General features: G+C 38.7%; 1 long non-coding RNA gene across 1 annotated transcript in view; it reads left to right on the top strand.

Annotated features, from left to right (window-relative positions):
* Positions 1-271: 271 nt before the first annotated feature.
* LOC309652833 overlaps positions 272-19,264 on the top strand; it is a 189,233-nt gene continuing 170,240 nt past the window's right edge. The window contains exon 1 of the long non-coding RNA XR_014258906.1: positions 272-2,915. This is a non-coding gene — a long non-coding RNA (uncharacterized lncRNA). The remainder of the gene's footprint in view (positions 2,916-19,264) is intronic.

Raw genomic sequence — 19,264 nt, forward strand, 5'->3', positions numbered from 1 at the left:
AAATCCCAGAACACTTGGGAAACAGACATACTTCTAGATAATCCATGGGTCAAAGAGGAAGTATTAAAGGAAATAAAAATATATTAAACTGAATGAAAATGAAAATCCAACATATTAAAATTTGTGGCACACCACTAAAGCAGTGCTGAGAGGGAAATTTACAGCACTTAGGCATACATTAAAAAAGAGGAAACATTTCAAAGCAATAAACTAGTCTCTTATCTGAAGAACCTAGAAAAAAAGAAGAGCAAGATAAATCCAAAGCAAGCTGAAGGAAGAAAATAATAAAGATAAGAGCTGAAATCAATGAAATTAAAAACAGAAAAACAATAGAGAAAATAAATGAAAGAAAGAGCTGATTCTTTTAAAAGACCAATAACTTCTACAAATTTCTAGCAAGACTGACAGAAAGAAGAGATAAGATACAAATTATCAATATCAGGAATTAAACAGGATATCACTAAAGACCCTGCAGACATGAGAAAGATAATAAGGGAATAATATAAACAACTATTCAAAAATAAATTTGACAACTTACATGAAATGGATCACTTCCTTGAAAAACACAAATTATCACAATTTATTCAATAGGAAATATTTAATTTGAATAGCCACACAAATATTAAGGAAATTGAATTCATAAGTTAAAAATGCCCCCAAAGAAGTCTTCAGGACGAGAATTCTACCATGTATTTAAAGAGGATTAACACCAGTTCCATAAAATTTCTTCCAAAAAATTTAAGTAGCAAACACTTGCTAACTCATTTTATGAAGCTACTGTTAACTCTGATACTAAAACTAGACAAAGCTAATGTAAAAAAGAAAACTATATACCACTATCTCTTATGAATATAGATGTAAAAATCATCAACAAAGTATTAGCAAATTAAATCCAGCAGCATATTAAAAGGATTACACACCATACCCAAGTGGGATTTATCATAGTAATTGCAAGAGTGGTTCAACACAAGAGTGTCAATGTGTTTTGTATATGTATGCTATTCTCCATACATACATATGTTTTTAGCTTTATAGAAATTAAAATAATATCCTCTAAGAACTTATGGTAAAACTTGATAAACTGAAATTCATAGAATTAAAAATTTTAGCTCTGTGAAAAATCCCTCGAAAGGACGAAGGTGTAAATTATAGACTGGGAGAAATTATTTGCAAATCATATATTTGACAAAGGATTCATACCTAGCATATGTAAAGAACTCTCAAAACTCAACAGTTAAAAGAAACCCAAAATGGGCAAAAGACATTGAGACAAGTCACAAAAGAAGACGTACAGATGGTAAATAAGCACATGAAAAAATATTCAAAACATTAGCCATTAGTGAGCGCAAATGAAAACTAGAATGAGATTTTACCACACACCTATCAGAACGGTTAAATAGACACTATATAAAATATATACACTATAGAAATAGTAACAACACCAAATGCTTGCAAGGATGCAGAGAATCTAGATTGCTCATACAACTGACAGTGAAATGTGAAATAGTATAGCAACTCTGCAAAAGTTTGTCAGTTAAAAACAAACAAACAAAAAACAACCCCCCAAACTTGTGATTAGCATACAACCCAGCAATTGTACTCCTAGACATTTATCTCAGAAAAATGAAAAATTACGTTCAAACAAAAACTTGTACATGAATATTTATAGCAGATTTATTTGTAATAGCTCCAAACTGAAAATAACCCAAATGTTGTTCAGTGGATGAATGGTTAAACAAACTGTGGTACATACATACCTTGGAATACTACTTGGAAATAAAAAGGAATGGAACATTGATACAAGTAACAACCTAAATGAATCTCCAGAGAATTATACTTAGTGAAAAATAGCTGATACTAACACCTTACATATTATACAGTTCAGTTTATGCAACGTTCTTGAACTTGCAAAACTATAGACGCAGCAAACTGATCAATAATGACCAGAGGTCAGGGACAGGGCAGAGGGTTTGGGAGGATGTGTTGGGTGTGGCTATAAAAGGACAAAATGAGGGATCCCTGTGGTGATGGAAATGTTCTGTATCTTGACCATATTAATGTCAATATCTTGGTTGTGATTTTGTACTATAGTTTGGGTAGGTATCACCGTTGGGGGAAATGTGTAAAGGGTACACACAGGAGCTCTCTTTATTATTCGTTACAACTGCATGTGAATCTACAATCATCTCCAAATAGAAGTTAATTTAAACATGAATGCATATAAAATGATGCGTACAATTAGGAACAATACGTAAGTACTAAATAAAAGGCTTGGCACGGTAACCAACTGAGTGCCTGCATATAGAAAATAGTCAGTATTTACTATTGACTTGAATTGGTTTTTTTAATTGTTGTGGTTGTTTTTGCTTTGTTGTTGATGTTTTCAGCAAAAAGCTTTGTTTCCTTTTGGTTTGCGGCTTGGGCGAGGGCTCCAGCGTGGTTAAAAAGCTGCCTGGGGGCTGGAGGGAGAGGCTCTGGCAGAAGCCCCTGACAGCAGGGGGATGCAGAGGGGCCCCTTCAAAGGCTACTGGGCGCCAGAGGATTGAGAGGGAGACTTTCGGAGAGCTACTGGCTCAGCATCCCCTCCCCCCTCAGGCGTGGTCAGTCAGCTGGTCGCCATCTTCTTGATGAGTTTCAGCTGCTCCTCCAGGAAGCGGCTCTACAGGAAGTCACAGGGGTGGGGAGTCTGCACGGCCGGAATACAGGGCACGCAGGTCCTCAAGGGCCTGGCTCAGGTTCTTCTCCGGGGCCGTGGCAGCTTCCTTAGCGTCCAGGGTTTTACCCCATTCATCTTGGGACGGCTTTTGCACGTCCTGGAAGAGGGCACAGCCACGGTGCCGGTTCTGCGTCTTCAGAAGAGGCTCGCCGCCCTCCACAGCCTCATCCTCGCGGTGGAAATAGAAGCCCAGAGAGAGGTAGGTGTGGGTCAACCACATGCAGGTTGACCCCGCGGTTGACGGCGGCCTCCACCTCAGTGGAATGATTCTGACAAATCTGGGGGCCCATAGTTGGTCAGCAGTAAGGAGTTAAGCAAAAAAAAAAAAAATGGCGTTTGCTTGTCCGGGAGGCCGAGGAGGGCACAGAAGATGGCCCCGGAGTTTGCAACTGGAAAAGAGGCTGGAGGGTGGTCAGAGGCTGGAAGAAGGGGCGTCCTCGGGTCTGTTCGGTACAAATAATGTTGAATCAAGAGATCCACGGACCACTGGGCACACTATGAATAGTTTTAAATTTAAAGCCAGTCACTTCTTTAGGACAGAGGAAAATTAGAAGTTCTAAGTATTGCCCTGTGGATACTGACAGGCTAAATTATTTGGTAGGTAGTGAGAAAGAAGGCCTGAAATAGGAAAGGGCTACCCTGGAGAAGGAGGGAAAGGAAAGAAGGAAGGGAAAGCTTTTGAGAAGGAAAGTAGAAACAAAGATAGAAGAGAGAATGAGAGAGACAAGGGAGAGAGAGGGAAGGGGGAAGGAGGCAAGGGATGGAGAGAGAAAAGCGTGAGTCAAAGAGGAAATCTTCCAAATAAACGTTAGCTTCTTGGTGGGAAATGAGTGACACCATTGTAAGGGACACCACCATTATACTCAAATACTGGTTTAGAGATTCATTAGAGATTTATTCCTTTGGATTAATGGCCTACAAAAGATTAGGGCAAGTGCCTTTCTGAGAGGTAACATGTTGCTCATCTCAGTTATTAGAACTCTTGTGTAAAGTCATTTATCAGTCATTTAGAGAATCTAGATAGAAGAGGGTAAAGAGTGAATAAATTAGAAAGGAGGGAGTAATTAAAAATTCACAACATGTGGCTCTTCCTAAATTGAGAGCATCTGGCAACAGTAGTCCCTGGTTATGTTAAAGTGTTTGGGGATGAGGGTGATGTGAGAGGCGGCGCCTGCAGGAAAGTAGGAGGACAGCGAGGAAGGAACCTTGTGAAAATAAAAGTCAATGTTTGAATCATATGAAATTGCCATTTTGGTTGGTTAAAAAATGTTTCATGTGGTTCCACCTAATATATGTGAAAGCACTTCAGAAACTCGAAAACGTTTATATAAATATGTTACTATGAGGCCGGTGACGATTCACAGTGGGAAAAAAGGACAGGATTTAGAATCTGGAGACCTTCCTTATGGTTCTAGCTTTGCCACTTCCTTGTGTTACTTTGAGCGAATTACTTCACCTCACTAAGTCTCCTCTTTTGTGAAATGAGAATGCTAACATTTCCCACCCTCTGCCCACCTTCAGAGTTTCTAGGTGAGGACAAAATGAGTTCGTTTATTTAAAAGTGCATTGCAAACCACACTCTTCTATCCAGGTGCAAATGAATCAGGGTAAATGCTGTATTCATATACATTAAAACAAGTTGTGTTGATTTTAGATGTAGATTTTTTTGTGTGTTTTTTTTAACTTTTGTCTTTAAGTTTTTCCTGTGGTGGCATTTGGGATACTTATCTTAACCTAGATGGAAGATTTTTGTTGTTTTCTGAGTTGCAGGTTTTTGGGGGGGGTATAGGAGGATTAAAGGAAGAATGACCCCTGCCATATGAGAAAGGTGGGTTCAAGGTACAAAAATAATGGGAGGATCCCACAGCCTTCCTTACTCCAAGCAAAACATCTTTGTTTTCTTTTTTTTTTTTTTGGACGCACTGCATGGCATGTGGGATCTTAGTTCCACGACCAGGGGTCAAACCCACGCCCCTGGCATTGGAAAGTGGAGTCTGAACCACTGGACCGCCAGGGAAGTCTCTCTATTCTTTTTAAAGCCTGAAGAATCAATCTGCTTTCTATGAAGTAAATACACTTAAACTCAGATACTGTCAGATTCCTTTTCAAGCTGTATCATCATCTCGACATGGAAGGGTTATTTAGTTTGTCCTTCATTTATTTGGTGGGCAACCAAATTGCATCCATGACTTCCCTGGTGGTGCAGTGGTTAAGAATCTGCCTACCAATGCAGGGGACATGGGTTCGAGCCCTGGACCTGGAAGATCCCACATGCCATGGAGCAGCTAAGCCCATGTGCCACAACTACTGAGCCTGTGCTTTAGAGCCCACGAGCCACAACTACTGAGCCCATGTGCCACAACCACAGAAACCTGCGCACCTAGAGCCCGTGCTCTGCAACAAGAGAAGCCACCGCAATGAGAAGCCCATGAACCACAACAAAGAGTAGCCCCCGCTCGCAGCAACTAGAGAAAAGCCTGCGCACAGCAACGCAGCCAAAAAAAACAAAAACCAAAAAACCAAAAAAACAAATTGCATCCATGTTTTTCCACTCTTGATCATTGTCAAGATTTTTTTCCTTTATGCTTGTCAAAGTTAAAAGGGCTTTGAGAGTACTTAAGTGGATAAGTGAAACATTTACTATACTTGTAGGTTGTTCTTCATTAATAAGCGTCTGTTGTGAATTTTTCCTTGTCACCCAGGCAGTTTGGAAGAAGCCATCAGCAGTCTAGCTCTAACGTGTCTTTGTTATCATTTTGGGTTGGGAAGGGAGGTTGTCATGACTAGTACTGCTGTCTCCACTTAGCTGATAGAGAAATTGAAATCCAGTAAGACTCTGCCTGTACACAAAGACAAAATGAAACAACAGAAGTCAACAGTCGACAATCACCAGACTGCATCATGAAAAACATCAACTGATAGACTGCTAAAGCAGGTTTCGATACACTTAAATAAACATGCTTGTAGCAATGTTTATTGATCACACACACACACACACAAAATAGTCCCATCAAATTATGATGACTGATTTTGCCTGCTGCAGGGTATTTTGATGGCCATATATGACAATGACATTAGTAAAATGTATGAATGATTTATTTCTTTTGCAAAATGAATCCTGTCTTTCTAAAAACTAGAACTAAGGCTTTAGGATAATCTATAACCTCACTTGTTCAATTATATTGTGAGATACTGCCATGTGGCGTGGATTGTCTCATTTTATAGGCTCAGTGTAACATATCAATGGTATATGTTCATACATATTTCACACAGTAGGTTTCATCTGGTACTATGAGATGTATGACATCATGTCTAATCCCTTTGATTTGATAGACAAGATGTTAGATAGAAAAAAATCTGTCTCCTCTGGCTTGCCTAAACAATTAACAAAATGCCTTTTTTTAAAAAAAAAATTTATTTATTTTTGGCTGTGTTGGGTCTTCGTTTCTGTGCGAGGGCTTTCTCCAGTTGCAGCAAGCGGGGGCCACTCTTCATCGTGGTGCGCGGGCCTCTCACTATCGCGGCCTCTCTTGTTGCGGAGCATAGGCTCCAGACGCGCAGGCTCAGTAATTGTGGCTCACGGGCCTAGTTGCTCCGTGGCATGTGGGATCTTCCCAGACCAGGGCTTGAACCCGTGTCCCCTTCATTGGCAGGCAGATTCTCAACCATTGCACCACCAGGGAAGCCCCAAAATGCCTTTTATTTGTTGCTTATAACCCTGGATTTTCTATTCCTCCCAGCCAGAGCCCCTGCGTCTCGTTTCTTGGTCACCTCATTTCACACCAATATTACTTTCTGCTTTTGTCTTTATTGATTCCATTATTTTTACATCTACCCCTCTATAGATTCATTTCCACTAAGCACCAGTGGAGCACTTCCTTACTTCCTTCAAAATTTGGTTTAAAATTTACTTCTGTAGGATGTATTCCTTGCTATACTAAAGTGAGTTTGATTACTCCTTTATGGCACATTTCCTTAGAATTATTTCTCCATTACCAAGCCATTGTTTTCATGTATTCCTAAATGATGATATCAGGGAAACTGAGGATAAACTAGCATTCATTCGATACTTAAAACTTTATTGATCACCTTCATATGCAAGCCACTCACTTGAGAGTTGTAAAGAATAAAAAAAGAATAAGAGATGCCAGCACTATGCAAGGCAGAATTAAATCATTAAGAGACACACTGCAAAATGCTATGAGCAGATAGGAGGAAACAAGTTTATTCAATTCACTATTGTAGCTTGTTTTCACTTTCTTGATAGTATCCTTTGATGCACAGAAGTATTTAATTTTGATGAAGTCCATTTTGTCTGTTTTTAATTTTGTTGCTTATGCTTTTGGTGTCATATTTAGGAAGCCATTGCCAAAACCCAAAGCTTGAAAATTTGCCTTTGTTTTCTTCTAAGAGTTGTACAGTTTCAATTCTTAAATTAATGTCTTTAATTCATTTTGAGTAAATTTTTGTATATGGCGTGATATAGGGAACAGCTTGATTCTTTTCATGTGGATATCCAGTTGTTCCAGCACCACTTGTTGAAAATAACTATTCTTTCCCCATTGAATGATCTTGGCATCCTTGTTGAAAATCAGTTGAACATATATGTCTTGGTTTATTTCTGGACTGTCAGTTCTGTTCCAGGGATTGATATGCCTATCCTTATGCCACCACCACATTGTTTTAATTACTGTAGCTTTATGGTCAATATTGAAATCAGGAAATGTGAATCCTCCAACTTTGTTCTTTTTTTTCAATATTGTCTCTGCTATTTGGGTTTCCTTGCAATTCCACATGAATTTAAAGATTGGCATTTCCATATCTGCACAAAAAGCCATTGGGATTTTGATAGGAAGTGCACTGAATCTGTAGATTAGTTTGAGTAGTATTGCCATTTTACAATATTAAGTCTTGCTATTTATGAACATAGGATATCGTTCCACTTATTTAGGTCTTTTGAATGTGCTTGAACAATATTTTGTAATTTTCACTGTAAAATTCTTCTACATTGATTCCTAAGTATTTTATTGTTTTTGATCGTATAGTAAATTGAATTGTTTTCTTAATTTCCTTTTCTGATTGTGCATTGGCATTGTATAGAAAAACAAGTGACTTGTATATATTCATCTTGTATCCTGCAGTTCTACTGATTTGGTCTTTTAGCTTTAATATATATATTTTTTGGTGTGTGTGAATTCTTTAGCAGTTTATATAAGGTCATTTTGTCTATGAATAGATTTAGTTTTACTTCTTCCTTTCTGATTTAGATAGTTTTATTTCTTCCTCTTTCCAACTTATCTAGCTAGAACTTCCTGATACTATGTTGAATAACAGGGTGAAAGTGAGTTCCTAGTTTTCTTCCTGAACTTAGGAGAAAAGCTTTCAGTTTTTTGCCATTGAGTATAATGTTAGCTGTGGGTTTGTCATGAATGCCTTTATCATGTTGACAAAGATCCCTTATATTCCTAAGTTTTGAGGGTTTTTATCATCAAAGAGTGTTGGAATTTGTCAGATGATTTTTTTTTTAAGATTAAAAAATATATATTTATTTATTTTTGTCTGCATTGGGTCTTCGTTGCTGAATGCGGCTTTCTCTAGTTGTGGTGAGCGGGGGCTACTTTTCGTTGCGGTACGTGGGCTTCTCACTGCGGTGGCTTCTCTTGTTGTGGAGCACGGGCTCTAGGCGCGTGGGCTTCAGCAGTTGTGGCACACGGGCTCTAGAGCGCAGGCTCATTAGTTGTGGCGCACCGGCTTAGTTGCTCCGCGGCCTGTGGGATCTTCCCAGACCAGGGCTCGAACCCATGTCCCTTGCATTGGCAAGCAGATTCTTTTTTTTTTTTTTAACATCTTTATTGGAGTATAATTGCTTCACAATGGTGTGTTATTTTCTGCTCCACAACAAAGTGAATCAGCTATAAATATACATATGTCCCCATATCCCTTCCCTCTTGCATCTCCCTCCCTCTCACCCTCCCCATCCCACCCCTCTAGGTGGTCACAAAGCATCTAGCTGATCTCCCTGTGCTATGCGGCTGCTTCCCACTAGCTATCTGTTTTACGTTTGGTAGTGTATATATGTCCATGCCACTCTATCAACTTTGTCACAGCTTACCCTTTCCCCTCCCCGTATCCTCAAGTCAGTTCTCTAGTAGGTCTGTGTCTTTATTCCCATCTTGCCCCTAGGTTCTTCTGATCTTTTTTTTTTCTTTTTTTCTTTTCTTTAGATTCCATATATATGTGTTAGCATATGGTATTTGTTTTTCTCTTTCTGACTTACTTCACTCTGTATGACAGTCTCTAGGTCCATCCACCTCACTACAAATAACTCAGTTTTGTTCCTTTTTATAGCTGAGTAATATTCCATTGTATATATGTGCCACTTCTTCTTTATCCATTCATCTGTTGATGGACACTTAGGTTGCTTCCATGTCCTGGCTATTGTAAAAAGAGCTGCAATGAATATTTTGGTACATGACTCTTTTTGAATTATGGCCTTCTCAGGGTATATGCCCAGTAGTGGGATTGCTGGGTCGTATGGTAGTTCTCTTTTAGTTTTTTAAGGAACCTCCATACTGTTCTCCATAGTGGCTGTATCAATTTACATTCCCACCAACAGTGCAAGAGGGTTCCCTTTTCTCCACACCCTCTCCAGCATTTACTGTTTGTAGATTTTTTGATGATGGCCATTCTGACCCGTGTGAGATGATATCTCATTGTAGTTTTGATTTGCATTTCTCTAATGATTAATGATGTTGAGCATTCTTTCATGTGTTTGTTGGCAATCTGTATATCTTCTTTGTAGAAATGTCTATTTAGGACTTCTGCCCATTTTTGGATTGGGTTGTTTGTTTTTTTGATATTGAGCTGCATGAGTTGCTTGTATGTTTTGGAGATTAATCCTTTGTCAGGTGCTTCATTTGCAAAGATTTTCTCCCATTCTGAGGGTTGTCTTTTCATCTTGTTTATGGTTTCCTTTGCTGTGCAAGAGCTTTTAAGTTTCATTATGTCCCATTTGTTTATTTTTGTTTTTATTTCCATTTCTCTAGGAGGTGGGTCAAAAAAGGATCTTACTGTGATTTATGTCATAGAGTGTTCTGCCTGTGTTTTTCTCTAAGAGTTTGATGGTATCTGGCCTTACATTTAGGTCTTTAATCCATTTTGAGTTTATTTTTGTGTATGGTGTTAGGGAGTGTTCTAATTTCATTCTTTTACAAGGAGCTGTCCAGTTTTCCCAGCACCACTTATTGAAGAGGCTGTCTTCTCTCCACTGTATATTCTTGCCTCCTTTATCAAAGATAAGGTGACCATATGTGCGTGGGTTTATCTCTGGGCTTTCTATCCTGTTCCATTGATCTATATTTCTGTTTTTGTGCCAGTACCATACTGTCTTGATTACTGTAGCTTTGTAATATAGTCTGAAGTCAGGGAGCCTGATTCCTCCAGCTCCATTTTTCGTTCTCAAGATTGCTTTGGCTATTCGGAGTCTTTTGTGTCTCCATACAAATTGTGAAATTTTTTGTTCTAGTTCTATGAAAAATGCCTGTGGTAGTTTGATAGGGATTGCATTGAATCTGTAGATCGCTTTGGGTAGTAGAGTCATTTTCACAATGTTGATTCTTCCAATCCAAGAACATGGTATATCTCTCCATCTATTCGTATCATCTTTAATTTCTTTCATCAGTGTCCTATAATTTTCTACATACAGGTCTTTTGTCTCCTTAGGTAGGTTTATTCCTAGATATTTTATTCTTTTTGTTGCAATGGTAAATGGGAGTGTTTTCTTAATTTCAGATTTTTCATCATTAGTATATAGGAATGCAAGAGATCTCTGTGCATTAATTTTTTATCCTGCTACTTTACCAGATTCATTGATTAGCTCTAGTAGTTTTCTGGTAGCATCTTTAGGATTCTCTATGTATAGTATCATGTCATCTGCAAACAGTGACAGCTTTACTTCTTTTCCAATTTGGATTCCTTTTCTTTCTTTTTCTTCTCTGATTGCTGTGGCTAACACTTCCAAAACTATGTTGAATAATAGTGGTGAGAGTGGGCAACCTTGTCTTGTTCCTAACCTTAGTGGAAATGGTTTCAGTTTATCACCATCGAGGACGATGTTGGCTGTGAGTTTGTCATATATGGCCTTTATTATGTTGAGGAAAGTTCCCTCTATGCCTACTTTCTGGAGGGTTTTTTATCATAAATAGGTGTTGAATTTTGTCGAAAGCTTTCACTGCATCTATTGAGATGATCATATGGTTTTTCTCCTTTAATTTGTTTATATGGTGTATCACGTTGATTGATTTGTGTATATTTAAGAATCCTTGCATTTTGGGATAAACCCCACTTGATCATAGTGTATGATCCTTTTAATGTGCTGTTGGATTCTGTTTGCTAGTATTTTGTTGAGGATTTTTGCATCTTTGTTCATCAGTGATATTGGCCTGTAGTTTTCTTTCTTTGTGACATCTTTGTCTGGTTTTGGTATAAGAGTGATGGTGGCCTCGTAGAATGAGTTTGGGAGTGTTCCTCCCCCTGCTATATTTTCGAAGAGTTTGAGAAGGATAGGTGTTAGCGCTTCTTTCTCTAAATGTTTGATAGAATTCACCTGTGAAGCCATCTGGTCCTGGGCTGTTGTTTGTTGGAAGATTTTTAATCACAGTTTCAATTTCAGTGCTTGTGATTGGTCTGTTCATATGTTCTCTTGATTCCTGGTTCAGTCTCAGAAGGTTGTGTATTTCTAAGAATTTGTCCATTTCTTCCAGGTTGTCCATTTTATTGGCATATAGTTGCTTGTAGTAATCTCTTATGATCCTTTGTATTTCTGCAGTGTCAGTTGTTACTTCTCCTTTTTCATTTCTAATTCTATTGATTTGAGTCTCCTCCCTTTTTTTCTTGATGAGTCTGGCTAATGGTTTATCAATTTTGTTTATCTTCTCAAAGAACCGACTTTTAGTTTTATTGATCTTTGCTATCGTTTCCTTCATTTCTTTTCCATTTATTTCTGATGTGATCTTTATGATTTCTTTCCTTCTGCTAACTTTGGGGGTTTTTGGTTTTCCTTCTCTATTTGCTTTCGGTATAAGCTTAGGTTGTTTATTTGAGATGTTTCTTGTTTCTTAAGGTAGGCTTGTATAGCTATAAACTTCCCTCTTAGAACTGATCTTGCTGCATCTAATAGGTTTTGGTCATTGTGTTTTTATTGTCATTTGTTTCTAGGTATTTTTTGATTTCCTCTTTGATTTCTTCAGTGATCTCTTGGTTATTAAGTAGTGTGTTGTTTAGCCTCCATGTGTTTGCATTTCTTATAGATTTTTTTCCTGTAATTGATATCTAGTCTCATAGCATTGTGGTCGGAAAAGATAGTTGATACAATTTCAATTTTCTTAAATTTAGCAAGGCTTGATTTGTGACCCAAGATATGATCTATCCTGGAGGATGTTCCATGAGCACTTGAGAAGAATGTGTATTCTGTTGTTTTTGGATGGAATGTCCTATAAATATCAATTAAGCCCATCTTGTTTAATGTATCATTTAAAGCTTGTGTGTCTTTATTTTTTTTCATTTTGGATGATCTGTCCATTGGTGAAAGTGGGGTGTTAAAGTCCCCTACTATGATTGTGTTACCGTCGATTTCCCCTTTTATGGCTGTTAGTATTTGCCTTATGTATTGAGGTGCTCCTATGTTGGGTGCATAAATATTTACAATTGTTGTATCTTCTTCTTGGATTGATCCCTTGATCATTATGCAGTGTTCTTCTTTGTCTCTTGTAATAGTCTTTGTTTTAAAGTCTATTTTGTCTGATATGAGAATTGCTACTCCAGCTTTCTTTTGATTTCCATTTGCATGGAATATCTTTTTCCATCCCCTCACTTTCAGTCTGTATGTGTCCCTGGGTCTGAAGTGGGTCTCTTGTAGACAGCATACACACGAGTCTTGTTTTTGTATCCATTCAGCCATTCTGTGTCTTTTGGTTGGAGCATTTAATCCATTTACCTTTAAGGTAATTATCGATATGTATGTTCCTATTACCATTTTCTTAATTATTTTGGGTTTATTATTGTAGGTCTTTCCCTTCTCTTGTGTTTCCCACTTAGAGAAGTTCCTTTAGCATTTGTTGTAAAGCTGGTTTGGTGGTGCTGAATTCTCTTAGCTTTTGCGTGTCTGTAAAGCTTTTAATTTCTCCGTCAAATCTGAATATCCTTGCTGGGTAGAGTAATCTTGGTTGTAGGTTTTTCTCTTTCATCACTTTAAATATGTCCTGCCACTCCCTTCTGGCTTGCGGAGTTTCTGCTGAAAGATCAGCTGTTAACCTTATGGGGATTCCCTTATGTATTATTTGTTGTTTTTCCCTTGCTGCTTTTAATATTTGTTCTTTGTATTTAATTTTTGATAGTTTGATTAATATGTGTCTTGGCATGTTTCTCCTTGGATTTATCCTATAATGGACTCTGTGTGCTTCCTGGACTTGTTTAACTATTTCCTTTCCCATATTAGGGAAGTTTTCAACTATAATCTCTTCAAATAGTTTCTCAGTCCCCTTCTTTTTCTCTTCTTCTTCTGGGACTCCTATAATTCGAATGTTGGTGCGTTTAATGTTGTCCCAGAGGTCTCCGAGACTGTCCTCAATTCTTTTCATTCTTTTTTCTTTATTCTTCTCTGCAGTAGTTATTTCCACTATTTTATCTTCCAGGTCACTTATCCATTCTTCTGCCTCAGTTATTCTGCTATTGATCCCTTCTAGAGAATTTTTAATTTCATTTATTGTGTTGTTCATCATTGTTTGTTTGGTCTTTAGTTCTTGTAGGTCCTTGTTAAACGTTTCTTGTGTTTTCTCCATTCTATTTCCAAGATTTTGGATCATCTTTACTATCATTATTCTGCATTCTTTTTCAGGGAGACTGCCTATTTCCTCTTCATTTGTTAGGTCTGGTGGGTTTTTGCCTTGCTCATTCATCTGCTGTGTGTGTCTCTGTCTTCTCATTTTGCTTAACTTACTGTGTTTGGGGTCTCCTTTTCGCAGGTTGCAGGTTCGTAGTTCCCGTTGTTTTTGGTGTCTGCCCCCGGTGGCTAAGGTTGGTTCAGTGGGTTGTGTAGGCTTCCTGGTGGAGGGGACTAGTGCCTGTGTTGTGGTGGATGAGGCTGGATCTTGTCTTTCTGGTGGGCAGGTCCATGTCTGGTGGTGTGTTTTGGGGTGTCTGTGGCCTTATTATGATTTTAGGCAGCCTCTCTGCTAATGGGTGGGGTTGTGTTCCTGTCTTGCTAGTTGTTTGGCATAGGGTGTCCTGCACTGTAGCTTGCTGTTCATTGAGTGGAGCTGGGTCTTGGCGTTGAGATTGAGATCTCTGGGAGATTTTCTCCATTTGATATTACGTGGATCTGGGAGGTCTCTTGTGTACCAGTGTCCTGAACTTGGCTCTCCCACCTCAGTGGCACAGCCCTGAAGCCTTGCTGGGGCACCAAGAGCCTGTCCTGCACACGGCTTAGAATAAAAGGGAGAAAAAAAAGAAAGAAAGAAGAAGATAAAATAAAATAAAATAAACTAATTAAAATAAAAAATAATTATTAAGAAAAAAACAATATTTTTAAGTAATAAAATAAAAAAATGGACAGACAGAACCCTAGGACAAATGGTAAAAGCAAAGCTATACAGACAAAATCACACACAGAAGCATACACATATACACTCACAAAAAGAGAAAAAGGGAAAAAAATAAATATCTTTGCTTCTAAAGTCCCCTCCTCAATTTGGGAGTATTCATTGTCTATTCAGGTATTCCACAGGTGCAGGTACATCAAGTTGATTGTGGAGCTTTAATCTGCTGCTCCTGAGGCTGCTGGGAGAGATTTCCCTTTCTCTTCTTTGTTCGCACAGCTCCCGGGGTTCTGCTTTGGATTTGGACCCGCCTCTGCGTGTAGGTCGCCTGAGGGTGTCTGTTCTTTGCTCAGACAGGACGGGGTTAAAGGAGCAGCTGCTTCGGGGGCTCTGGCTCACTCAGGCCGGGGGGAGGGAGGGGTACGGATGCGGGGCGAGCCTGCGGCGGCAGAGGCCGGCATGACGTTGCAGCAGGCTGAGGCGCGCCGTGCGTTCTCCCGGGGAAGTTGTCCCCGGATCATGGGACCCTGGCCATGGCGGGCTGCACAGGCTCCCAGGAGGGGGGTTGTGGATAGTGACCTGTGCTTGCACACAGGCTTCTTGGTGGTGGCAGCAGCAGCCTTAGCGTGTCATGCCCGTCTCTAGGGTCCGTGCTGATAGCCGCGGCTTACGCCTGTCTCTGGAGCTCCTTTAAGCGGTGCTCTGAATTACCTCTCCTCAAGCACCAGGAAACAAAGAGGCAAGAAAAAGTCTCTTGTCTCTTCAGCAGCTCCATACTTTTTCCTGGACTCCTTCCCAGCTAGCTGTGGCGCACTTGCCTCCTTCAGGCTGTGTTCATGCCCCCAACCCCAGTCCTCTCCCTGGGATCTGACCAAAGCCCGAGCCTCAGCTCCCAGCCCCCACCCGCCCTGGCGGGTGAGCAGACAAGCCTCTCGGGCTGGTGAGTGCTGGTCGGCACCGATCCTCTGTGTGGGAGTCTCTTCGCTTTGCCCTCCGCACCCCTGTGGCTGTGCTCTCCTTCGTGGCTCTGAAGCTTCCCCCTCCACCCCCCGCAGTCTCCGCCTGCGCAGGGGCTTTTCCTAGTGTGTGGAAACCTTTCCTCCTTCACAGCTCCCTCCCACTGGTGCAGGTCCCATCCCTATTCTTTGTCTCTGTTTTTTCTTTTACCCTACCCAGGTACGTGGGTAGTTTCTTGCCTTTGGGGAGGTCTGAGGTCTTCTCCCAGTGTTCAGTAGGTGTTCTGTAGGAGTAGTTTCACATGTAGATGTGTTTCTGATGTATTTGTGGGGCGGAAGGTGATCTCCACTTCTTACTCTTCCACCATCTTGAAGCTCCTCCCCCGGCAGGCAGATTCTTTACCACTGTGCCACCAGGGAAGTGCCTTAATGTAGTTTTTACAGTATATAGTTCCATATAAGTAGTGCCTTTGCTGTATCTAATAAGGTTTGGTATGTTGTGTTTTGTTTTCACTGGGCTCTAAATATTTACTAATTTTCCTATGATTTCTTTGATCTGTTGCTTGTTTGAGAGTGTGATGTCTAATTTTCATATATTTGTTAATTTTCCAAGTTTCCTCTGATAAAAATTTTATTTCTAGTTTCTTTCAACAAAATTCATTGTTGTCAGAGAAGATAATTTGTATGACTGTAATCTTTTTAAATGTATTGAGATTTTCTTGTTGCCTAACACAAGGTCTATCATGGAGAGTGTTCCATGTTCACTTGAGAAGAATTGCTTATGATGCTCTTTCTGTGTGGAGTGGTTCTGCCTATGTCTGTTAGGTCTAATTGTATATTGTTATTCAAGTCCTCTATTTTTTTACTGGTCATCCATTTGGTTGATCTATCGATTATTATAAATGGGTTATTGAGTCTTTGATTACGTTTAACTGTCGTTTTCTTTCTTCAGTTCTGTCACATTTTGCTTCATATGCTTTGGAGCCCTGTTGTTAAGTGTGCATATGTTTACAATTGTTATGTATTCTTGATACATTGACTTTTTTATCAGTATAAAATGTCCTTTGTCTCTGGTAACACTTTTTGACTTAAAATCTATTTTGTATAATGTTAGCATAGCCATCTCTGCTCTCTTGGTTACAGTTTGCATGGAATATAGTTTTCTGTTTTTCAATCTCAACTTATTTGTAGCTTTGGATATGAAGTGAGTATCTGGTACGTAGTATGGTTGGATCATGTTATTTTATCTTTTCTGTCAATCTCTGTCTTTTAGTCAGTGTTTAACTCATTTACATTTAAAGTAGTTACTGATAAGGAAAGACTTCTGCTATTTTTTATTTGTTTTCTATACATTTTATAATTTTTGTTTTCTATTTCCTGTTTAGCTGAATTCTCTTGTGTTTATTTGATTTTTTTTTGGCAGTGTACCATTTTGATGCCTTCTTCAGTTTCTTTTCTGTATATTTTTAGTTATTCTGTATATTTCTAGTCATTACTCTGGATATTACAAATAATATTTTAAAATTATGGCTATATAGTTTGAATTAATACTAATTCAGCTTTAATAATATACAAAAACTCTTATACAGCTTATGTCTCCCCCATTATGTTGTTGTCACAAATTACATCTTCATAGACTGCCCATTAACATAGATGTATAACTACTGTTTAATTCATTGGACTTTTAAACAGTGTAGGAAAAAACAAGGAGTTACAAACCAAAAATACAGTAATAATACTTACCTCTTATATTTACTTATGTAGTTACTTTTATTCTTGTTTTCTTCATATGGCTTTTAATTACTGTCTAACGTCTTTTCATTTCAGTCTGAAGGACCTGAGGGACGGTTTCCTAGACAAAAATTCTCTCAGCTTTTGTTTTTCTGGAAATGCCTTGATTTCTCTTTCATAGTTGAAAGATAGTTTTGGCATAATTAGAATTCTTTGATGCAACTTTTTTTCTTTCAAAACTTTAAACATATCACACTGCTTTCTGGCATCCAAAGTCTGATGAGAAATTGACTGTTAATCTTATGGTGGGTCCCTTGTAGTACTTGAGAAATTGCTTCAGTCTCTTGACTTTAAAGACACTTTGTCTTTTTATCATTTGATTATAATGTGTCTCAGTATGGATCTCTTTATATTTATTCTGCTTGGAGTATGTTGAGCTTCTTGGATGTACAAATTTATATCTTTATGAAATCTAGAAAGTATTTGGCCATTAATTTTTCAGATAGTCTTTCTGTTCCCTTTTCTCTTTCCTCTCCTTCTAGGACTCCCATTAAGCATATGTTGATATACTTGATAGTATCCCATAGGTCTCTTGGATGTTGTTTATTTTTTTCACTATTTTTTCTTTCTGTTCCTCAGACTGGTTAATTTCAATTGAGCTACCTTCAAATTCACTGATTCTTTCTTCTGTCTACTCAAATCTGTGTTTGAAACCATTTAGTGATTTATTACAGTTATTGTACTTTTCAGTGTCAGAAATTCTATTTGCTTCTATTTTATAATTTCTATATTTTTATTGTTATTCTTTTTTTGTTGAGGAAGCAGTGCCTCTGCTTTGATAGGGTCAGTTTCTGTTAATTTCTTTTTTTCCCTGTGAATGGATCATATTTTTTGTTTCTTCATGTGCCTTGTAAATTTTTGTTGAAAACTGGTCATTTTGAATATTATAATGTGGTCACTCTGAAAATCAGATCCTTACCTTCCTCAGGGTTATTTTTCTTGCTTGCTGTGGGTTGTAGTTGTTTGTTTAGTGATTTTTCAAACCTGTTTTCTCAGGCTGTTATTCTTTTGTGTGTGGTTTCTGTTGTCCCTGTTTCTTTAGCTTGTGGTCAGCTAGAGGTGTGACAGAGATATTCCTATATGTATGGAGCCAAAAAATAAATAAAATAGTAAAAAGAAAAAAAAGAAGAAAAGAAAATACACTGCCAGACTTTGCAGAGATTGACTCTGTTTTGGGGAGGTGTTTTAAAGCTTATTCAATAGGTCCTTAGCAACACTGCCTTAACCTTGACTTCCTGCTGACACTGAACCTAAAAATCTGCTGGAGGTGAAAGCTTAGGGTTTTCTCAGGTCTTTCCTGATCATGAGTCCCTGGACTTGTGCTTGGCTTTCTAGAGTCCCCATTATATGCAGGTGCTTTGAGAAGCACCTGACCCAACTGTGATCTTTTGCCACTGGAAGCAGCAGCTTGTTTGTCTTCCAGTATTTGTTTTTTTTTTTCTTCTGGCCGCACTGGGCAGCATGTGGGATCTTATTTCCCTGACCAAGGATTGAACCTATGTCCCCTGCATTGGGAGTGTGGTCTTAACCCCTGGACCACCAGGGAAGTCCCTGCTTTTCAGTATTTTTGAGGAAAGCTCTTTGCTTAGCCACTTTTCTGCCCTGAGAGAGTTCTAAGTTAGGTGAAACAGATGCAAGTATCCTATTCCAATCCTTTAGGGAAACTCCAGACAGGTCAAAACAGAGAAACAAAATTTTTTGGGAGCAAGGTCTGCTCTGCTATCCCCAGAGTCAGGTAACCACACTGGGAACATGGGAACTCATCTTCAAAATCACCCTCATGCTAGCGAGGGAGGTAGGACAAGGCTAAGTTCAAATGCTACAAAGTTCTCCTACTATATTTAAGTCACTTTTTTCTTGATTGAGCATTCACTTGGTTGTTATAAACTTGGACTATTTCTCAGAATTCTGACAAGTTGATTCTGTAACAGAATCAGTTTTTTGCTCACTTGCCATTTTTTCTGATGTTAAGCTCATGGAATTTTTCTTTTTTTTAAATAAACATTCAAAAATTAGTTTAGATTTCTAGAAAAACTGCAGAGCTAGTACAAAGACTTCCCATATACTCTCCACCCCATTTCTCTTAATGTAACATCTTACATTACCATGATACATTTGTCAAAACTAAGAAACTGGCATTGGTGTATTACCATTAATTAAATGATACACATTTTGGGGTTTCACCACTCTTTTCCTGTACTCCTTTC

This window comes from Balaenoptera physalus (assembly GCF_965194825.1).
Source record: "Balaenoptera physalus genome assembly, chromosome: X".
In the NCBI taxonomy this organism is placed as follows: domain Eukaryota; kingdom Metazoa; phylum Chordata; class Mammalia; order Artiodactyla; family Balaenopteridae; genus Balaenoptera; species Balaenoptera physalus.